The 13683-nt window shown below is 38.4% G+C and overlaps 1 pseudogene; it reads left to right on the top strand.

Annotated features, from left to right (window-relative positions):
- Window positions 1-5050: 5050 nt before the first annotated feature.
- On the top strand, window positions 5051-11434 carry LOC100392769 (intraflagellar transport 20 homolog (Chlamydomonas) pseudogene; annotated as a pseudogene).
- Window positions 11435-13683: the final 2249 nt, after the last annotated feature.

Genomic DNA, 13683 nt, shown 5'->3' with positions numbered 1-13683 from the left:
AGACAGCTTGCCCTGGCTAGAGTCAGAGAGATGCAACAGAAAGGAAGGTCGGAGAGATGCCAAGTGTGAGCAGGATTTGACACCCAATCCATTGCTGATTCTGAGATACAGGAGACAGCATGCAAAAGCAGCAGAGAGATCTCTGGGAGCTGAGGGCAGCCCCTGGTCTGCAGCCAGCAAGGAAACAGCGGCCAGGAATTCACAACCACAAGGACCCAAATTCTGCCAACCACCTGAATGAACATGGGTGTCGATTCCTCCCCAGTGCCTTCAGAAAAGAAAGCAACTCTACCACCTTGATTTTATTCTATGAAACCCTAACAGAGAAACCAACTGAGCCACAGTGCATCCAGACTTCTGACCAACAGAGACAACAGGTGCTGTTATTAGCCACTAAATTTGTGGTAATTTGTATCGCGGCAACAGAAACCTACTACAACCACCACCCAAAATAATAACCAACAAACAGCCAAGATGACCTTACTCTACACACACCAAAGCATGCCTTCAAACCTTCCCAAGTCTATTCCCATGATTTGGAGTAGGCATTCCCCGATACTGAACTCACCAACACGAAGACACTTTCCATCATGTCGGCCTCATCTTTACTCCCATGTGCACATTATGATGAAACGAAACCACTGCTTCGTTCTACTGGTGTTTCGCCATATGGTAGTGGATCTGTGTTTGCTATTATGTGCCAGATGGCACTGAGACACCAACCGCTTACAGTGTCATCTAAAACACAGAGACAAACAGAAATTGAGGAATCCCTGCTGCAGAAATTGCAGACAAGAAGTTTCATGAGCGTGCTAGGATTCATGATATTTAATGTGAACTGACCATGAACCGGTTTTCAGACTTCGGTCCAATTGTGAGTCTGTCCCCTAAATTATACCACCACAACACAGTGCTGAAACCTTCTTTGTTATCTGTGACACATTCACCAATCAGAGAATGCAATTTAAAATACTCAGGTCCTCAGCCATCTGTCAGTATTAATGCCTAAACATATTATGTAACTTCCTTGGAAAGTTTTGATGATGTAAGACCTTCCTAACACACAGCTACAAGTTGATTAAAAGGCACATACTTTATCATGTGACATTTCTTATTTGTTTGCATCTGATACCAGGTGAAAGATTTGGTGGATAGAGAAACTTTTTATCATAAGCTATTTAGCTACTTATCATTAGCTATTTATTTACCATCAACATGAATTATTTGCCATAAATATGACTTTTTTTGAAAGATAATATATTGCTATAGATTTCTATCTCCCAAGTACTGGTCACATCACACAGCAATATTTTTTAGCCAGATGGGAAGTGTCTTGTCCTGGAATTTAAAGTCAGGATACAAGGATAAGATGAGATAGGCACAGTGGCTCATGCCCATAGTCCCAGCTACTCAGGAGGCTAAGGTAGGAGGATCCCTTGATCCCAGGAGTTCAAGTCCAGCCTAGGCAACATAGTGAGACTCCGGCTCTAAAAAATAATGAAAAGGAAAGGATAACATCGACAAAAGAATTTACAAGGTGGCCTGTTGGAGAATATCAAAGATCCGTATGTTACTCGATGATCAAGAACAGGAGTCAATCCTTCTGAATTGACTTACAAGCCTTGACAGTCTCCACTGATAGCTGGGGGGTTATGGGAAAGTTCTACTCCCAGAATTTTTCATAACTTTGCTACTGGGAAGTAGGAGAAAAGGGATTTCTGCTTCAGTACTTCAGGATTCCAAGACTGTTATTTAGGTCCAGAACACAGGAGGTCTAGACTAACATATAACCTCTCAAGAAAATTAACTGCAGGAGACATCCTTCTTGATGTAAACAATTCCAAGAAACATTTTCTGTTTAATCATTTGGCATTAACTTTTATTCAGCAACACCTGGTGAAGACTAAGAACCGAAGGTGAAAACAACACATATACTTGGTTCATTTCAAGTTAAGAAGTAGAGTCACTTGGAGTTTCTATACTCACACATATAGGACAGAAATAACCTAACAACCAAGTGCCAATTAAGTGATTACAACTTGATACGACTTTTGGGAAAAAGGGTTGAACATGTGCTAAGAAATGCTGTGTGTTATTATTTCTTTTGCGTTTCTTTCTCTGTGTTCATTAGCCCACAGCAATTTTACAGCAAGAAAGTGATAACTTGTTAAAGAACTCTTCCTTGGGAGGCCGAGGCGGGTGGATCACGAGGTCAAGAGATCGAGACCATCCAAGTCAATATGGTGAAACCCCGTCTCTACTAAAAATACAAAAAAAAAAATTAGCTGGGCATGGTGGTGTGTGCCTGTAATCCCAGCTACTCAGGAGGCTGAGGCAGGAGAATTGCCAGAACCCAAGTGGCAGAGGTTGCAGTGAGCCGAGATCGCGTCATTGCACTCCAGCCTGGGTAACAAGAGCGAAACCCTGTCTCAAAAAAAAAAAAGAACTCTTCTTTGATTTTCTGTTTATCACTGTTCTCAGCAGAGGTGAGAGATGCTTCATATGGGTACGAGAACCTAACAAACTCTGTTCATTTTTTAAAAAAACAAAAATTTTTGAGTACCTACGACGTGTCAAATGATGTAAGAAGAAAACTGCAAAAGATAGAGTTTCCACTTAAAAAGTAGGATCTCAGTTTATTAAAAGACTCTTGTATTACATTTATAATGACTAGGATATTTAAAACAAACATCATGTCTCTATTTTGTGAATAAGTTCACATGAGGAATTTATTATGGATCAGTCCATGTTTCTATATTTCGTAATTTTAAAAAAACGACATCATCCAGCATTTCCATACACCACTAAAGCATGCCACATCGCAAGTTTATATTCATTTTTCTCATAGTATACATTTTAAATAAACTTATACCACAGAGAGAAATGCATAATTTACTAAGAACACTAACTCTCCATCATAGTATACAATAGATGATCTCTATGGAACTTCTGTAGACTTTCCCTGTCTAATATTGTAGCTACCACAAAGTTGAACATTCTTAATGTAAAAATCCAAAATCTGAAACGCTCCAAAATTCAAAACCTTTTGAACACTGACATGACAATATAAGTGGGAAATTACGCACCTGACCTCATGTACACAAACTGTGTTTCATGCACAAAATTATTCAAAATAGGATGTAAAATTGCTTTCAGGCCACATGTATAAGGTGTATATGAAACAAATAAATTTTGTGCTTCAACTTCGGTCTCAACCCCACGTATCTCAGTAAAAATATTGTAAAATTTGAAAAAAAGTTGAAACCGGAAATACTTCTAGTCTCATGCATTTTGATAAGGGCTACTCAATCTGTAAAATACATGGTGATTTAAATTCTTTAAAATTAAATAAAGTTAAAAATGCAGTTCCTTGGTTGCATTTGCAGTAATCACATTTCAAGTGCACAATAGCTAGCAGCTACTATGATGGACAGCAGAGATTATTACCTTCATCACAGAAAGTTCTACTGCACAGCACAGTTACGGGTGTCACTTATAATTATTTTATCCACAAAGGATAATATTTTCTTGGCCTAATGTCTTAGCCTTTATGTACAACTGTAGACTGCAAAGGGTGTGTGAGAAGAGATACACCCACACTTATTATTACCTGAGGGACCTGATGCTTAGAAAGTTTTAGGTGACAGAAAGATCACTCCGGAGGCTTTTCCCTAGATTCAGAAGTCCATTTTGCATTAAAATTCTTAGCCTTTTGTCCCCTGACAGAAGAATAGTGGCTGACTGAAACCAAGGGCTCAGATGATCAGATTTTATCTACTACGACAGTGCTTATTGATTTGTAATAGCTGCTTGATTCACGCTCTTGAGCTCAGAGAGAAAAAGTGGTTTGATATATTAATGATGACTTGCAGGTCAAGAGTTGATGTCACGCTTGCCAGGCATTTTCTATCACTATAAGTATGAGCTAGAAACTTATACAGCTGGCAATTAATACATACACACAGAGTAGTTAGAAGTGCATGCCGAAGTCAGACAGTGTGGAAGCAGGTACTGGTATATTTCATATCTCCTAGACTAATAAAAAAATCATTCTTCAGTTTGGGCTCTGTAACATTAGAGGGATAGAGAAAGACTCTGGTGATAAAAAGAAAAACTTTAAATTACTCTCTTACTCATTCCTCAAACCCTGAATAACCCAGTCCATCTTCTCTCCATCTTTTACACGAGATATGAGTCCTGTCTGGAGCTGCCCCCCAAAAAATATCTTTGGAATGATTCTAAGAGACAAACTGCAAAATAACTTTCCAAAAGAATCTTTTATGGAGAACATAAAATGTCACCTCTTTTTGTAGGAATCCAAAAATATATTTTTCTGAAAATTGGAGACATATGAAAAGACTGTTTCAGGCCACATGATTCTGCAGTAGTCTCTAGAGAGATTTATGAAATACAATTTCTCATTCTTAGAATGTGGCCTATTCATTGCATAAATTCCTAGTGCACTCTGTCCCTAGAAAAATGTATTGTTGGCCAGGCACGGTGGCTCATGCCTGCAATTCCAGCACTTTGGGAGGCCAAAGCAGGTGGATCATTTGAGGTCAAAAGTTCAAGACCAGCAGGCCACATGGTGAAACCCCATCTCTACTAAATATACAAAAAATTAGCTGGGTGTATGCCTGTACAGGTATACACTTGTATACAAAATTTAAATAGACAAAAAATTACAGGTGTATGCCTGTAATCCCAGCTACTCCAGAGGCTGAGGCAGGAGAATCGCTTGAATCAGGGAGGCGGAGGTTACAGTGAGCCTAGATTGTACCATTGCACTCCAGCCTGGGCAACAAGAGCAAAATTCTATCTCACTTATAATAACAATAATAATGTATTATTTTGCTCACACATACACAAAGGCAGTCTGAGATCTGCTTTACCTTTAATTTTCTATTTGGAAGATTTTCTTTTATAAATTTTGAAGCAAATTTCTAGCCTTTTCCATGTAAAGCTCCTTGTTGAAAGCTCTGAGAGGTTAAATCCAGTTTAATAGGTGACTGTAGCTTTGCTTCACTTTCACTTTTCTAAAGAATTCTGGGGCCGACCCGGGAGAAGTTGCCGTCTACATCAGCCTGGGCTGCAGTGCGCTGCCGCCGCGGGGCCAGCAGCTATGGCCAAGGACATCCTGGGTGAAGCAGGGCTGCACTTCGATGAACTGAACAAGTTGCGGGTGTTGGACCCAGAGGTTACCCAGCAAACCATAGAGCTGAAGGAAGAGTGCAAAGACTTTGTGGACAAAATTGGCCAGTTTCAGAAAATAGTTGGTGGTTTAATTGAGCTTATTGATCAACTTGCAAAAGAAGCAGAAAATGAAAAGATGAAGGCCATCGGTGCTCGGAACTTGCTCAAATCTATAGCAAAGCAGAGAGAAGCTCAGCAGCAGCAACTTCAAGCACTAATAGCAGAAAAGAAAATGCAGCTAGAAAGGTATCGGGTTGAATATGAAGGTTTATGTAAAGTAGAAGCAGAACAAAATGAATTTATTGACCAATTTATTTTTCAGAAATGAACTGAAAATTTCACTTTTATAGCAGGAAGGCAAAACAAAAAAAGCTCCTCAAAACCAAAAAAACCTCTGTACCATTCCAGCGGCTTCACCAGTGACCTATGTCACAAGAGGTGGCGTGTAAGGAAGGCAGCCCCCTGCGTCTGGGGGAGCCCGTTTTTTAAACATCAGCACACAGCTGCTGCTGGTGGCCATGCAGTGCATGTTCTCACCTCTTATACTCCTAGTTGGAACTAAACAGTTTGTAAACTTTGGTCCTTTTTTTTTTTTTTTTTTTTTGTCAATTTACAAAGCTTTGGAAGGAGAAGCAATACATTTGTTTTCAAATGGAAAAAAAAAAAAAAAAAGAATTCTGGGCATTTTTCTATGGACCACGTATCCACAGAAAGGAAACACAGTGCAAATCCTCTTCCTCCTCTTTCTCCTCTAGCAATGATTATAGAATATACTGCTTAAAACAACTTCTGGGATAACCAAGAGTTTGCAGTATGGAAACAGAAGTAATTTCTAAAGTAGATATTGGTTTTCGATTCCCTAGAAGCCACAATACATAATGAAACTTTTGCTTCCTTTGTATGATCAGGTGCATATATATATATACACTCATATAGAAGAAACACTAAAATATACATACAGAAAATTTTTTTTTCTTTAGATGGAGTCTCACTTTGTTGCCCAGGCTGGAGTGCAGTGGCGCGATCTCAACTCACTGCAAACTTCGCCTCTTGAGTTCAAGTGATTCTCCTGCCTCAGCCTCCTGGGTAGCTGGGATTACAGGCATGCGCCACCATGCCGAGCTAATTTTTGTATTTTTAGTAGAAATAAGGTTTCATCATGTTGGCCAGGCTGGTCTCAAACCCCTGACCTCAGGTTATCCGCCTGCCTCAGCCTCTCAAAGAGCTAGATTACAGGCGTTAGCCACCACACCCAGCTAGACAAATATATTTAAGGAAAGGACTTTAATTTGGTTCTTACTGAAATGTTTACATTATTAAAATTTTTTTGGCCCTAAATTATAACTGGGCTCAACAGTTCATGTTGGCATCATTCTGACAATGTATTTCAATTAATTAATGGCAATTCACTACTTACTAACAAAAAATATCTTTGAGGGCCTAAATCAAACTAGCAGTTATTAATCCACAACAATGTGTCTGCAAGATAATGGGCCTCTCCATGTTTCTTAAACATACACGCTAGTTATAAAACAAGAACAAGAGTGTCAGAGAGTGATGCACAGCCTTTCTACCAGCCAGACATTTCAGCCTGCACAAAAGTGAATGTCTAAGGATTTAAAGGTGTACTTTTAAAAATTCAAAAATATAAAAAATAGAAGAAAATACGTGAATTTTTAATATTAGAGTGAAGAAATAACCAAAATAGTCACTAAAGAGCAGTGGTTTTAACCACACTGAGATACCATCTCACGCCAGTTAGAATGGCGATCATTAAAAATCTGGAGACAACAGCTGCTGGAGAGGATGTGGAGAAATAGGAACACTCTTACGCAGTTGATGGGAGTGTAAATTAGTTCAACCACTGTGGAAGACAGTGTGGCGATTTCTCAAGGATCTAGAAATAGAAATTCCATTTGACCCAGCAATCCCATTACTGGGTATATACCCAAAGAACTATAAATCATTCTACTATAAAGACACATGCACACATATGTTCATTGCAGCAAAGACCTGGAAGGAATCCAAATGCTCATCAATGATAGACTGGACAAAGAAAATATGGTACATATACACCATGGAATACTATGCAGCCATAAAAAGTGATGAGTTTGTGTCCTTTGTAGTGACTTGGATGAACCTGGAGACCATCACTCTCAGCAAACTTACATAAGAACAGAAAGCTAAACATCGTATGTTCTTACTCATAGGTGGGTGTTGAACAATGAGAACATGTGGACTCAGGGAGAGGAGCATCGCACACTGGGGGCAGTTGTGGTGGTTAGGGGAGAGATAGCAGGGGGTGGGGGGGGTGGGGAGGGATAACATGGGGAGAAATGTCAGATATAGTATGCACCTAAAGTAAATTAAATAAGTTTTTTTTAAAAAGAGAGTAGTGGTTTTAAAAAAAAGTTATACATCTAGTCCATGCAATGTTACACAGCTTTTAAAAAGAAAACAGGACGTATAGTCTTGTGTGAGAACATATCAAATATAATAGGAAATATAATATGGTCCTACATTAAATACATATGTAGTGTGTCCATATATATATATACACACACACATAAATGTATAATATCTGTCTATAAAGCTTATATATAAAATGAAGAATGTCTATGAAAAGTATTTTTAGTATGACATTTGAGTGTTTTAATTACTAATCTTTCTTCAAAAACACATATTAAAAAAAGGAAAGAGTAAACAAATTAACATGGAAATGCAACTGGAATGTCCAATTTTTTTTTTTTTTGAGACAGAGTTTCGCTCTTGTTACCCAGTCTGGAGTGCAATGGCGTGATCTCGGCTCACTGCAGCCTCCACCTCCTGGGTTCAAGCAATTCTCCTGCCTCAGCCTCCTGAGTAACTGGGACTACAGGTGTATGCCACCATAACCGGCTAAATTTTTTGTATTTGTTTCAGTAGAGACACGGTTTCACCATATTGACCAGGATGGTCTCGATTGCTTGACCTTGTGATCCACCCGCCTCGACCTCCCAAAGTGCTGGGATTATAGGCGTGAGCCACTGTGCCCGGCCAGAATGTCCAATTTTTAACATTTACTGAGAGCTTTTAATGTGGCAGATATTAAATGAACATGTAAAGGTGAATAATTATATTTAATGTAAATAATTATATTTATACAAAATGTAAATTTGTTCATTTAATCCTTATAGATCTGCAGGGCACAGTTAATAATTATATTTCATATATGAGATAACTAAGATTCATCGTGGCTGGCTAATTAGTCCACAGTTACACACCTGGTAAATGCCAACGTGAACACCCAATCTGTCTGACATCAAATTCTCACTTTTGTGATGAATAGGTAAGAATTATTTTACGTTAACATTATCAAAGCACCAGCTTATGAGGGTTGGTGTCTGCTTACTGAATTATGGTGTTTTATATATATAAATGGCTATTTCCTCAGTACTTGAAAATGATCGTTTAATTCAAGTATATCGATGCATATTGAATGCTTACTTTGTATTAGGCACTATGCTAGGTCATAAAAACAACAAGATGACTAAGAGGTTGGTCAGGTCCTAAAGCAGCTCAGTCCAGCAGAGGAGAAAAGGAAATAAACAAATAGTTACAAACACACAATCCTAAATACCACGTAGTAAAGGCACAAAGGGCTTTGGCAGAAAGAAGGCGGCCTATTATTTGGGGGAATGCATGTCAGTTGAAAACCTGTTTATAAGATTTATTTACTTAGCAAGCTTTTCCTACATACCATTTGGAACAGAATCCTAATATAAATTTTAATAAATTCCCAAATCGTGGATTTAAAATTTTTTAATGGCATTATCATTAATACTAACATTTAAGGGTTTTTCACAGACAGCCTAACACACATTCTAGCTATTCTAGAAGGAAGTAAGACCAAATATATGACATAATTTTTTGACAAAAAAATTAGGGGAGAATTGGGGGGACATTCTTCTTTTAGTCATATGTTCATGAAATTCTTCCATGGTTATATAATAATTTATTGCCTTGGTAGTTTGGTTTTACAGGAAAGATTAAGAATTGAATATTGATTAACTCCTATCTGGAGTCTCTTCTCCACCTACAATTTCATGTGAACATCTATCAGACTCTACAACATGAATTAAATTAAGAATCATCAAAAAGTTTCTTTATTTCGCATGATTTGTTCAATAAATTACAGCAAGTTGAGAGTTGCACCCACCTTATTAAAATGTGATAATATTTTGCTTAGATATGAGTTACAGAATATCAAAATATTTTATTAATAATACATGAGGAATATTTAAGATTCTAATTAGTTCTTCTCATAGACAATGCGTATATTTTTCAAAATTGAAAACAAAATCTTACTGCCAATAAAGTGATAGCGTTCAAAAATCTGTATTAAGAAAATTTTAATTAAACCTTCATTTTTATTCCAAACAAAATGGTGATGGCTCCCCAAATCGGTTTTACCTTAAGGAAATATTTGATTAAATTTTTTGCTATCTGCTTAAAGTATCCTTTATAGCGTACTGTATAAACATACTACCATACTACCAAGAGATAAAAGGTAGGACAAATGATTCTTCCTCTTTATCACTCCAACTGGCTTTCTTTGATGTGCAACTACAGGACTAACTCTCTCCTGCAGGTCTGTTCCTGCCTATTCTGTTCCTAATTCAGTGCTCTCATAAACTGAAGTTGGGCAACCTAAGAGGAAGGACGGGTAACTGGCCGCGGAAACAAATGTGTCGCTTCAGAAAGTACATTGGACATCAGATAAACCTCGTGATTAATGCATTATTGTAGATTTCTCTTGACTCTATAAAACAGGACTTGACAACCATTCTTTTACTGTAATTTATGTTTCAGATTTGAGCTAAGAATCACCAGGGAGCAATCAGTAGAGCATAAGAATTAGACAAAGACTTTTCATGGAATAACTTTATCTGTAAAGTAGGAAAAGTAAACTTGATCATCTTTAAGGACTGGCTCTTAAATTTGTGAGATCCTGATTCTCAGGAATCAGGTAAAACGTTTGTCTGCTCTTAGCTATCAGGAGTTTTCTCTTCTTCATGCAGAAAGTATGTAATTCTAAGCATTTTACCTTCTATTTTCATGAAACAGTCAGGTAAATAATCCGTTAACACAGTAGAAGATTTAGAAGGCAGATTCCTAAGACTAAGTCCCTAATAAAATATTAGCAAACTGAATAAAACAAAATAATAAAGACATACCAAACAAGCAAGGCTCTGTTTGTGAGTTTGTGAAGCAAATAGCAACCTAAGACTTACTGTTTGAGGAAAACCAACACAGTCCCTCTTCCCATCTTCCTCTCTATAAATAGACAGGTACAGGTGCATAAATAGATTCATATATCTCAAATATGTACATTGCAAAGAAGATGGGAAGCAAATGAAACAAGTCATCTAGAGTAGTCGCCCCTGGACGGTGAACTACAAATGATTGTTATCTGCTTCTCTCTACTTTCCCTTCTCCCTAAATTTCCTGCTACTTATAATTAAAAACATATATTTAGATGCCACTTATTTGTTTCTACTAATAGCCCCCAGATGTGGGATGCTTGAAATTTTTAGTGAGAAATAATTTTAAATAATTTTAGCCTACAAGAGCATCTATGGCCTAAGCTCCCATGAGCAAGAAATGTGGGAAGTTTGACTTAAACACAGAAAAAGCTAGATTCACATGTCACAAAGGGGCGCGTAGAACAAAAAGGAAAAAAAAAAAAGTGTATTCTGGTCCAAAGTGATGGTTGGGGAGCAAATTACACTTCACAGTTCATATCAAGGGATTATCCTATGGCAATTTTGTAAGATTATCTTACGGCAATTTTGTACAATGTGATGAACAAAAAGATAAAAACTATAAATTATCCACTGGCTATCTGTCGGATATTTAGAAGAAATTAAACTAAAAATCTAAGGCATTTATTTTAATGTCATATTTTACACTCCAGATTCACAGACGTACAGTACCTTGGAACCCTATTAACCTTTAAAAAGATTATACTTCTTGATATGACAAAGCATCTATACACATGGATGTGACACAATGAAATAGAAACTATAAACGAACAGAAACATCTGATTGGGTTTCATAAAGACACAAAGGTGTTCACACTCAACATGGACACCTGGATGGTGCTGGTGTCCTCTTCTCCCTCCTCTCATTGCTCATCTTGAGGTAACCAACAAGCAAGGCTTGTCACAGAATTAGGAAAATTGCAGAGCTATTTTGGAAACTAATTTGCAATTTCCATTGAGAGTCACAGAAGAAAGGAGGTTAACTGCTTCTCCAGCCTTCCATAAATTATGAGTGCTTGATTAGAGAAGCGAGAGGCCAGAGAAACAGAGGAATGGAGAAGAGGACTCCACAGACGAGCTTCTCCAGGAAGGTGAATGATGCCCAGTGATCTGGAGAAGGTCACGGATTCCAAACCAGCAGTTATTGGGCACATTCCCTGAGAACATGTGTCTTCCTTTGGATCGAGATGACTGGCAAAAAAAAAAAAAAAAAAAAAAAAAAAAGTGTCAACCTTCTGTTGCAGTATGTCTCACAGAAGGCTTTTGAAACTTTTACCTCATTATTACTGAAGATCTTGTCTGGGAAAATCATCAGGAGAAAGCATCCCTGCTCCTGGATTAATTGGAGGAAATGTTGAACACTTATTGACTTCGACTAAATACGTGCTCAGATGTTTCCGGTTTTTTTCCAGCCTTTTGAGTAGCTGGGACTACAAGTGCACCACCAGGCTGGGCACAGAGAGCAAACTTGTAATGGGATCTAGATCACGGAGCTTTTGCCTTCATCTCTCAGCCTAAGCTGAGGAGATGATTTAACTCAAAGGGAACACGGACCACCAAGAAGGAATAGTATCTGTCATATTTTAAAAATGAGTATAATCATCTTAGAGCCTGAAATTCCAGACTACTTGGCCAAACTACTAAACACCAGCTGTCTCTGTAAAAATACATTGTTTTCAATCTGCAAAAAGTCCCAGGGATTTCTTAGTCCTTGGTCCTATAAAGGACCCAGGGATCTCATCTGTCCACTCTGCCATTCTCTGTGTGTTATCAAGACACCGTTCCGGGTGTCACAGGCTGGCATGATCCCATCCACAGAGAAAGGGAGAGATTTCCTCCACATGTCTATCTTACTAGGTAAATTATTCCCCAGGAACCCCTAGCAGACATCTCCCCCAGACCCTTTTACACCAGGATTGGGTTTTCTACCTATACCACAGGGCAAGGAAGATGAGAATGCAAATATAAGAGGTTTCAATATCTATTGTGGAGGAAAGCTCTTTCAGCAAGCAAGAAAAAAGATAAAGAAATAGCTGTTTTGGAGGCAACCAAGAGTTCTGCCACAGGAGAACAGAGGAGGGGGGGTACCCAGATGAGACTCACTCGGGAAACTTAAAAGAGCAGCAAAGAAAACAGCTTGTGGGTACAAAAGGCAAACCAGTGTTTCCTTCCCAGCGCTGACTAAGAATCGTATAGGAGACAGTATAGGAGGGAATTGTCTTTTAGTCTCTTGCATGCGATAGGCTTTAAACAAATTTTGAGTTTCCCCATGAGGTTAAACAAATGGGGCTAAGACATAATTATGGTGACTCAGGATAAGAATATTTGGGTTCAAATCTCACTTTCTACATTGCAATCAGAGAATACAGCAGTACCTTTAACGAACATCCTGGTGGCAGAGACAGTCTATGACCTGGCCACCGCAGAGGCTCAATCGTCATATCCACGCAAGTGTGCTTTTCACACGAGACCCAGGGGAAAGAGACTGTGACTTTCCTACTTTCTTCTTCACTTTATCAGCCCATTAATACTACCTTTCACCATCATGATGAGAATGACTGACACATGGGAACAGAGATTCATTTTCATTGCGAAAGAAAAAAAATCCCGCCTCCAATACGGCATTAAAGAGCACGAATTCCTTATCCTTCTTTGTGTTAAGTGTGTGTTACTTAGGCTTAGCTCATCTGCGTTTAATCGGCTTCCTTCATACTCTCTCCATGAAGCCAGAGATGTACATATTAAACACAGGAGTTTCTGACAGCTTCTCCCTCCCTAGGGCAAGATTGCTCAACTCATAATAACTAAGATATCTTTTGACAAGTGCAGCTGAGGGCTGGGAAAGCTTAGTCAATCTACATCAGCCTTGTTGGCACTTTCTTTCCATTTCCTACCTGCATTTTCTTGAATGATGGAAACTGGAAAATGACTGCAGAACCCACAAAATCCAGGAGAGGCAGCGGGTGAAACCAGGCCTGGAAGGCTAGTGAGGAATGAATGCAAAAGCAGACTCTTATTGATCAGGGAAAGGAAAATACTTTTTCCAACTACAATTGCAGCTGAAACCCATAAATTAGATGATTGAAGCAATAAGACACGTGAAATGGCTTTTAAGTCCACTACCCGCTCTGTGTAATAAATTTCAAATGACATCGAGGCTTTTAGTGGAAAGAATGATTTATTGCCA

The sequence above is a fragment of the Callithrix jacchus genome, chromosome 4 (genome assembly GCF_049354715.1).
Source record: "Callithrix jacchus isolate 240 chromosome 4, calJac240_pri, whole genome shotgun sequence".
Taxonomy (NCBI): domain Eukaryota; kingdom Metazoa; phylum Chordata; class Mammalia; order Primates; family Cebidae; genus Callithrix; species Callithrix jacchus.
The sequence above is the reverse complement of the archived record's forward strand: the minus strand, read 5'-3'. Positions and strand labels throughout refer to the sequence as shown.